Source organism: Grammomys surdaster, unplaced genomic scaffold (assembly GCF_004785775.1).
Source record: "Grammomys surdaster isolate TR1022 unplaced genomic scaffold, NIH_TR_1.0 341, whole genome shotgun sequence".
NCBI lineage: Eukaryota > Metazoa > Chordata > Mammalia > Rodentia > Muridae > Grammomys > Grammomys surdaster.
In genome coordinates, this window is record NW_021604760.1 from 2,449,378 (window position 1) to 2,458,848 (window position 9,471).

A 9,471-nucleotide genomic window follows, 5' to 3' on the forward strand; every position below is an offset into this window, starting at 1 on the left:
CTATCTATCTATCTATCTATCTATCTATCTATCTATCTATCTATCTATCATGTCTTATTGGGTTCCTCAGGCCTTGAACTTACTCTGTAGCCCAGGCAGGCCTTCTCCTTGCAATCTGCCTGCCTCAGCCACCCCAAATATTGGATTACAGGCCTATGTTACCAGATTCAACTTTGATGTAACATTAGTTTTGTGGTTTTGTTTTGAGGAATGTTGTTGCTTTGGTTTGTTTGTTTATTTGTTTGAGACAGGGTCTTATTGTGTAGCCCTGGCTGACCTGATATTCACAGAAATCTACTTGCCTCTGCCTCCTAAATGCCTGGATTAAAGGTGTGTGCCACCACACCTGGCTAATAGAGGTTATTCCTAATGTTCATGCTTTCCCTTTCATTAGTAATCCAAGTTATATAATAAAATAATGATTCTAACCAGAGTATTTTATTAATCAGAATGCCATATTTGATAACCATGAAAGAGCAATTTCCTGGAGCTAGGATTGCTCATTTGGTAAAGCACCTGCCATGCAATCGTGAGACCCTGAATTCAGACCCCCCAGCATCCACATAAAAGCCAAAATGGAAGCGCATGTCTACTCCTGTGCTGGATCAGCTAATGGCAGATAGGGAGCTTCCAGGAGCTTCCAGGAGCTCACTGGTCAATAAACCTCGCCGAATTAATGAGCTCAGTGAAAGCCTTCAACCTCAAAAAAAAAAGTGTTAAACAAATGAGGGAGGAAAAAAAATAGTGTTAACCTCTGGCCTCCACATCTCCACATGCACGAATACCCATGCATACATGCATACACACTCATACAAATACATACATGCACACAAACACAAAAAATACTCTAACATCTGCAAAATGCACATTTTTCCCAGCAGATACAAAATAAATCACATTTTAAGCCTTAGCAAATATTCAAAAATCTATTAGTTTCTTGTATCTTATCAGATCATATCTGCACAAAACTAAAAATCATGCAAACACTCGGGGATTGAACACAACGATTTTGAATGCTTGGTGGGTCATTGGACAAATCGACGAGGGCAATGAGAAATTCTTAGAGTCAAAAGAGAAGGAAAAGATAATTTGGTAAAACCTTTGGGATACGGATAAGGCAGTTCTAAGAAGTTTGATGACCATGCCTATATTTGCAATCATGAACTAGGCATGGGGGTACCACCTGTAGTGCCAGCACTTGGCAGGTTGAAGCAGAAGAACCATGAGGATACAGGCTGCCTTAGCTCCATCAGGAGACACTGTCCCAAAACAAACAACAATATCAAGGAAGTCTCAAATAAATAACCTCATGTTACACCTCAAGACTCTAGCTAGAATCATGAGAGTAAGCTAGACACAAAATTAGGAGAATGTAGCAGGATGCTTATTCTGCTACATTGTATTCGCAGTGGAGCTCGGTGATTAGACAGTAGAAGAGGTGGTAGAGCTGGGAGAGAGAGAGGAAGGGGAGGGGAGAAATAGAGAAAGGGGAGGGGAGAAATAGAGGAAGAGGAGGAGAGAAAGGAGGCTATAAGCCACAGAGAACCACGGATGGGTCGAAAGTTGTCCTGGGTAGCAACTTCTATCAAAAGGTTAGATATTGGGTAACAACTCTAATTGTGTGGGCATCTTGTTGATTGAGCATCTCTAAATATATAAATCCTTTAGATAATCATTAAGCTTTAAGAGTCTCATTTCTACCAGGTACTGGGAGGATGGCAGATATTGTCTGGGGTTCAGCTGAGCTTTGTGGATGCAGCATGGGGGATTGGCAGAGCCACGCTGCATGTCGTTGGCGCCAGGGCCTGTACATCTAGCTAGCCAGAGCCCCTGTTAGAGCCAAGGAGCCACAGGAAAGTGGCTGCCCGAGAACAAGCCAGACTGGGTACCGTTTTCTAAATATCACCCCCTATAGGAGAAAGTAATTTAAAAAAAAAAAAAAAGGATCAGGGTTGAAATAAATAAAGTAGGTACAAAAAGGCAAAAGATTTATGAAAAGAGAATTTGGTTATTTTAGACAATGAGTGAACTTAATTAAAACTGAAAAAAATGAAAGTCATAAATCCATAAAAGTAAAGAAAAGGAGACTAGGTCTTTAATAAGAATGAAGCAAAAAAAATCACAAACAAAATTGTAGGATTAGATGGATTTTTAAATATTGTTGCTTTACATTTATTTTAGAGTGTGTGTGTGTGTGTGTGTGTGTGCACTTATATACATGGTCATGGTCATGCCACACTGTGCATGCAAAAGTCACAGTTGGACTTGCAGCCATGTGGTTCTGAGACAGGCTCAGGTTTTCAGGCTTGGCAGCAAGCCTCTTTACTTGCTGATCCGTGTCGACAGCCCAAGATCAGATAAGTTTACTGTTGTGTTCTACTGTACCTTTAAAGATCTATCTCCAATGCCCATCAAACTAGTCTATAAAATAGAAAAGAAAGAAATGCTTCTAAACTATATTTCTATGAGGCCAAAATTTTCTTGATACCAAAACCACAGACAGAAAAAATATAAAGAGATTAATTTTCTTAATGAATGTAAATCTTCAACCAAACACAAAGCAAATTCAATAATATAGTGAAGAATTGTGCACCATAGATAAGCTGCTTTTATCCCAGGGAGACGAGGGTACGAGGGAGATCTTGCACCATGCAGATCAGTAACTGTGACATAGCACACAAGCAGAACCAAGGACAAATCACATGACCATCTCCATCAATGCAGAAATACCTTTGACAATTTCAGAAAATCTTTCATGATAAAAGCCCTCAAGAAACTAAAATTAGAACTGAGGAGATAGATGGCTTAGTGGATCAAATGCTAGTATGGAGGGTAGAGTTTAGATCTGTACCAGAAAAAGCCAGCCAGGTGTGGCTGTCACATAGAATCCTGACATTCATGAGAATCCCCAGGGCATGCTGGCTAGCTAGACTAGTCATACTGGAAAGCTCTGGGTTCAGTGAAGGTCCCTGCCAAAATAAATGAAATGCAGAGCTATTGAGAAGACACTAGATACCAATTTTAAGCCTCCACATACATGGGCATGTACACTCATACACATGCATCCACACACATGTGAATATGTATGTATACATATATGTATATGGTCAAAGAAAGAAAGGACCAAACCCCAACATAATAGTTTCTATACAACAAATTTATTGCCAACAAAATACCAACCAGGAAATGTGTTTCCAAAAGTGCTTCTTCTAAAATCAGGAGTGAGACAAGGATGTCCACTCTCTCCACTCTTCAGGACTTCAATTCTTCACCTGACTAAGACAGCAAGAGAGAGAAATAGAAGAGCTACAAATGAGAAGGCAAGAAGTCAAACTATTCCTATCTGTAGACAGTATGATTATATATTTAAAACCTTAAAGATTCTACAGGAAGTACCTGACTTTCCTTGGAAATTAGTGTAAAGCATTAAAAAGTACCATGAATTCTTTAAAAAAAAATAATGTTTATAAATAGCTTATAATAAAATGGAAATAGGCTTTAAGTTGTCAGGATAAGCGAAAACAGGTGAATGAAAATCAAGACCATTTCTTAGTAGAGCCAAGTGGCTACTTTCTTGATTCTGTTTGTGTTCCCATCTGTGATTCGGTATTCATGAACTGGCCTGTTTACACAGATGGATATGCTGACTGTGGTGAGCACTCTTCAGAACTGGTCCTAGCGACACTGGCTGCCTTGAGTTGGCTCCATTGTGCAATCACTTCCCCTTGGACGTGACTTAGGCCTCGTGGATGGTGTCCAACTACTAAAACATAAAAAAAGTGCTGGTTGCCATTCCCGTGACTAGGTTGCATAAAACTGTGACTTCTAGCTTGTTGACCATCTCTATGAGTTTGGGTCACATGCTCCCATGAAGCAAGTTGCTGTCATAGGAGAAACCGAGAAACCATGTAGCAGTGAACCGAGGGTGACCATAGCCAATAGCCAAGGAGGAACTAAAACTCTCAGTCCAGCCACCACAAGGAACTAAATCATGTGAACACTTGGATAGTATGGCGACACAGTCTTCCCATGCCCATACCTTCAGATGAGAGCACAGGCCTTGGTCTATACTTTGGCATAGACTTACTAAAGACCATGAAGCAGAGGCCATGCCCAGATTCCAATAAAAAGTTATAAAATAATAAATATTTTTCCAAACTACAAAGAATTGAGCAAGTTTGCTATACAGAATACATAACTACGGTGTGGCTGAGATATGTATGATACTAAATAGTACATATACAGATCTATTTAGATTAGTGTGTAATAAGTTATGAAGTAAGACACCAGTACTTTACATGGACAATAAGACAGCTTTGAACATTAGCCACAGTAACAGGCTGGCAGTCTAACTGGGCAGGAGAACGCTTGCCTTGTGCATGTGACACTCTATACGCCCCGTCACAAAACCAAAGTAAAAGTAAAATAAACATTGAAAATTGTCTGATCTTTCTAAAATGTTTTTAAAAGGTTATGTAAACATTTTTAATATTAAATTTTAATTTTATTTGAGTCCTTTTCATTTTCATGGGCTAAAAATATATTTTGCCATTAAATTTTAAAGTGACCTCCTACCCCACAGCCTTTCTCCCTTCAGTCCCAAGTTTAAAAATTAACTTTTCAGCAGGGGTGGTGGCACAAACCTGTAATTCCAGCACTCAGGAGGCAGAGGGAGGTGGATCTCTGTGAGTTCGAGGCCAGCCAGGTCTATAGAGCAAGTTCCAGGATACCCAGGGCTTTTATATAGAGAAACCTTGTCTCAGGAAAAAAAAAACTTTTTTAAAAAAAGATTTATTCATGTCAGGTAGTGGTACTGCATGCCTTTAATCCCAGCATTCAGGAGGCAGAGGCAGGTGTGACTCTGAGTTAAGGCCAGCCTGGTCTACAGAGTGAGTTCCAAAAAAAGAAAAGAAAAAAGATTTATCTATTTTTATTTTATGTGTATGAGTGTTTTGTTTGCATGAACATCTGTGCACCAGTTGAATGTTGAGTGCCTACAGACAGATGTAAACCACTTAGCCATCCTCCAGCCCCTAAAATTAACCCTTGAATACCTGTATTTCAACTAGGAATGGCTGAGATAACTGTAAGCCAAGAATCATCATGACAGTGTCACATTAATGAACATACACACACTAGCAAAAATGTTTAAAATTAAGCATGTCAAGAATAGCAACTTAGGTGCACATAATGTGAGATTTTAAATTTTCAAGAATAAAGTAGCCTCCTAAGCTAAAGTGTTATTTCAGGAATTTCTAGGGTCAGGTTAAATTTCGCCCAGTTGTATGTGGTTGTTTGTTTGGTTTGGTTTTGGTTTTGGTTTTTTTTTTTTTTTTTTTTTTAGACAGAGCCTCAAGAGCACAGGCTAACCTCATAGTCAGTCCTTGAGAATGATCTTGAACTCTGATCCTCCTGCTTCTACTTCCTGACGGTGAGACTACAGGCATGCAACACCATATTCAGTTCATGTGGCTCTAGGAATTTGTTCACACCAGGCAGAACTCTTTGGCATCAAATCCAGAGCCCACCAGTAGAACTTTAAGATTCATTTTACTAAAGGCTTGTTTTGATGGTTTGAAACAAGAGTCAGTACTAGGGTCCGTGTAGGTCAGTAATGTGTGCTTCGTGATGGATAGTCCTTCCTAGAAAATCACCAGTGGGCTACAGATCCTAATCTGTGTTTCAGATTACCCAAACATCAAAGTGTTTGGGGTGTCTCTATGTACAAGGCTCATGCTCTTTCTGGACAAGCTGCTGAGATTGCTTCCAGCGCAGAAATAGGAGACATTCTTCTGATAGTATTCTCTATAGTACGGCTGCAATGTCATGGAATTAGATATCCCTGAGGCACCACTCAGAATCACCCAGAATGACCAGAGGACTTCTATTCAGAGTCTGGGGAGCCAGGAGCAGAAAAAGGATTGCCACAGGGCTGGCATTGTAGCCATCTGAGTTTTAGCCTCCATCGGGCTAATCATTAAAGACACTGTGTGGGAGTTCTGAGATAAGCACTCCACATCAGTGAGAAGGAAGAGAGGACAGTCACGGCGGACCGAGCCCAGGACAGCTCCTGAAAACTTTGATCCCGAGTCCAGTTCAAATTCTCATTTTATACTTTAAAACCACAACGTGGGACGAGCAAACAAGCAAGATTTTACAGAAGCATATGTGACAGTCAGCAGGGTGTTAAGGCCAATGACCCATTGTCTCTGTTGTTTTTCCAGAACATTCTGTCACATGTAGCAAGTGAAGTCGTGCTTGGCAGATATCAGTTCAAACAGTGCTTTAAGTGCATCACTAAATAAAAACAATAAATAAGAATGTAATAGTTGGTCTTTTCTAACATAGTCTATTTTATCATAAACCAATGAACACAAAATGGTACATAAAAACAGTGGCAGAAATTAGATACCCAGAAAATAAAACTGCCAATCAACAAGGGGAACAATGGGCTAAATAAAGTTTCCATAAGAAGAAACACAAATTAAAACTACTTTGTGATACCACCTCACCCCATTTAAAATGGCTTTCAAGAAATCTGACAAGAGATGTCAAAGAGGACATGAGGAAAGAGGAAACGTAGTCACTGTTGATGGGGTGCAAATTAATACAGCCACTAAGGAAATCGGCATGGAGGGTCCCCTGAAAATTAAAAGGACAACTACCACGTGACCCAGATATCCCACTCCTGAGTAATGGCCCAGAGGGCTCTATAGCTTACCATAGAGACATTTGCATATCAGTGTTTTTTACTGCTCTGTTCACTGTAGCAAGGCAGTGGAATGAACTAAATGTCCATCATCAGATGACCAGATAATGAAAACCTGCCACAGTTATAAAACAGAACATCACTCAGCTCTAAAGAGAAACGATCCAGGCGTGGTGGCACACACCTTTAATCTCAGCAGATAAGGAAATAGGCAGGCTGAGCAGTGAATGAGTGAGGCCAGTTTGATCACACAGTGAGCTCCAGGCCAGGAAAACCTCCATAGTGGGACCCTGCCTCAAAACAAAAAAGCAAGCAAGCAAACAAACAAGAAGGATTGAAAGGCTTTCAGGACTGGAGAGATGTGCATGTAAGCGGAACATACACATAAAAAAATTGAATAAATCTACTAAACTTTTTAAAATAATGTAATGTTTAAGAAAAGATTGCAGGAAAAATGGATGGAGTTGGATTGTACAATATTCATCGAGGTAAAAGTCACCTGTTCTTCATCCACAGATCCTAGCCTATAGTGTGTGTGTGTGTGTGTGTGTGTGTGCGCGCGCGCTGTACATGGGACTACAGCAGAACATTTTGGAAGGAGAGCAAGCATGGGCAGTGTTGGATGACGAGCGAGGGAGGACAGAAAGCAGCCAAGGACACACGAGCCATGAAAGGGTAGAAGCTAATTGGTTTTCTAGTTTTAACTCTGTCACAGAATTTTCTTTCAAGCAATTCCAATTCATGAATGTATTTGCTATAAATTGGGACTGATGTATTAATGACACCCTCCTTAATTATGAAGCATAGAGCCATGTTTCCGCGGAGCAAGCTTCCCCTGAAGTTGAGCTCAGTCTCCTTTACTGGAGAACAGCAAGCAGGGATTAAAAACCTAATGAATTAAACCTATTTCATTTAGTGGCCAGTAGATGGCAATAGTAACTTGCTATTTGATTTTCAGTTCCTTCTATGTTAAAAGAACACTTAGTTTTTTGTTTTAAATGAGATAGACCTACTTCCACAGGAATTATGGAATGAGTTAGCCCATATTCAAATAAGGTTTAGCACCCACAGTAATAAATTCACATATAGAGGTGTCTTCTGTCAAAAGCTCCATATTTTAAACTTAGTATTGTTAATAGCTAATAAAATAGATCTGAGACCATTTTTAGCTGGAACCTAGAATTTCAATTGTTTCATCTGTCTGTCATAAATGAATTCTGTGTGTGCATGTGCATGTGTGTACAGTGTTTGAATTCAGGCCAGGGCCTCACACACATGTGGAGAAAATGCTTTATCGCTAAGCTACATGTCCAGCCCTTGGTGTTTTGAGACAGGTTCTCACTATGTAGCTCAGGTTGCCCTTGGACTTGGTACATAGTTCAGGCTGGCATCAGACTTTTCCTCTTTCACCCTGGTTCAACTCACAAATTCTAGAATTATAGCTATGTGACACCAAACCAAGCTGTTTTATGTTTAATAGACAATAATTTCTAGTCTTTCTCATCATCAGATTTCCTTATAATAACATTAGATCTGGCTGACTCTTCTCACCGTTTTTCTCTATATTATACACCTCTGGGATAATTTACAAACAAAAAGGATGTGATGAAACACCGTGAGCAAAGCCGATTTGGGAGGAATGGGTTTATTTGACTTTTATATCCTGAATCACAGTCAATCGAGGGAAGCTAGGCTAAGAACTCAAACTGGACCAGAACCTGCAGGCAGGAACTGGTCTGGAGACCATAAGTGAGTACTGCTACTTGCGGGCTCCTCGTGACTTGCTCAGCCTGCTTTCTTATGGACTCCAGGATCACCGTGCTCAGGACCGCAACCCACAGTAGGCTGGGCTCTCCCCCAACTATCACTGATTAAGAAAATGTCCTATAGGCCTTCCTATAGTCTTATTGGGGGAATTTTCTCAGTTAAGGTTGACTCCTCTCAGGTGAGTATAGCTGCTGATTAGCTTTACTGCTAATTCCTCAGATGAGGGAGTTATATACCATTTAGATATGCACCACAAGATATCTGTGGCTATACAGAATACAGACGCATCTACCAATTCTACCTAGATGTGCTTCTGAAAACTTGTAGGACTTATTTTGTCATATGGAAGTCTCTAAGCCTCGAGGCATGACTGTCTTTGCAGAGGGATCTCCATTTCCAGGCCAGGCCAAAGTGAAGACCAGATTCTTCACTGGCTTTTCACAAAGGGTCTCAAGACACTGTGCAAATCATCTGGCCTTTCACTATTTGGAACTGTCTTTTGTTTTTATCTTATCTAACACATGGTGGAGGCACCCAGAGGGAGGCTGCAGAGGGGGAGGTGAATTCAATCATCATTTCTATAAAAGTTCTACCAAGAGTCAGACTCGTTAGATCCTTGGACCCCTCAACTTATTCCATAGGTGACCCTAAATCTTGGATATCCCTTCAAACATCAAGACAAGCGTTCAGGCCCTTGTACCCCTTTCACCGGTCTTTGGATGCAGGCTGGCCGAGGCCGCAGAGTCTTGAGTGAGGTGCCAGATTCGCTCAAGGAGGCTGGCCTTGGAGCTAACAATCCCAAGAGCTGAGGAAACCATGCCTACTACTCAAAGGTGCTGACTGGCTTTGGCATGCCACTATATCCATTTCAGACTGGATTTTGAAGAAGAAAATGAGATCCAAGGAGAAGAAATTAAGCCGGAAAGAAATACTAAAACCAACCGGAGTCCACCAGTCGGTCAGCTTTGCCATGGAATTCTTAATTCCATTTTCCG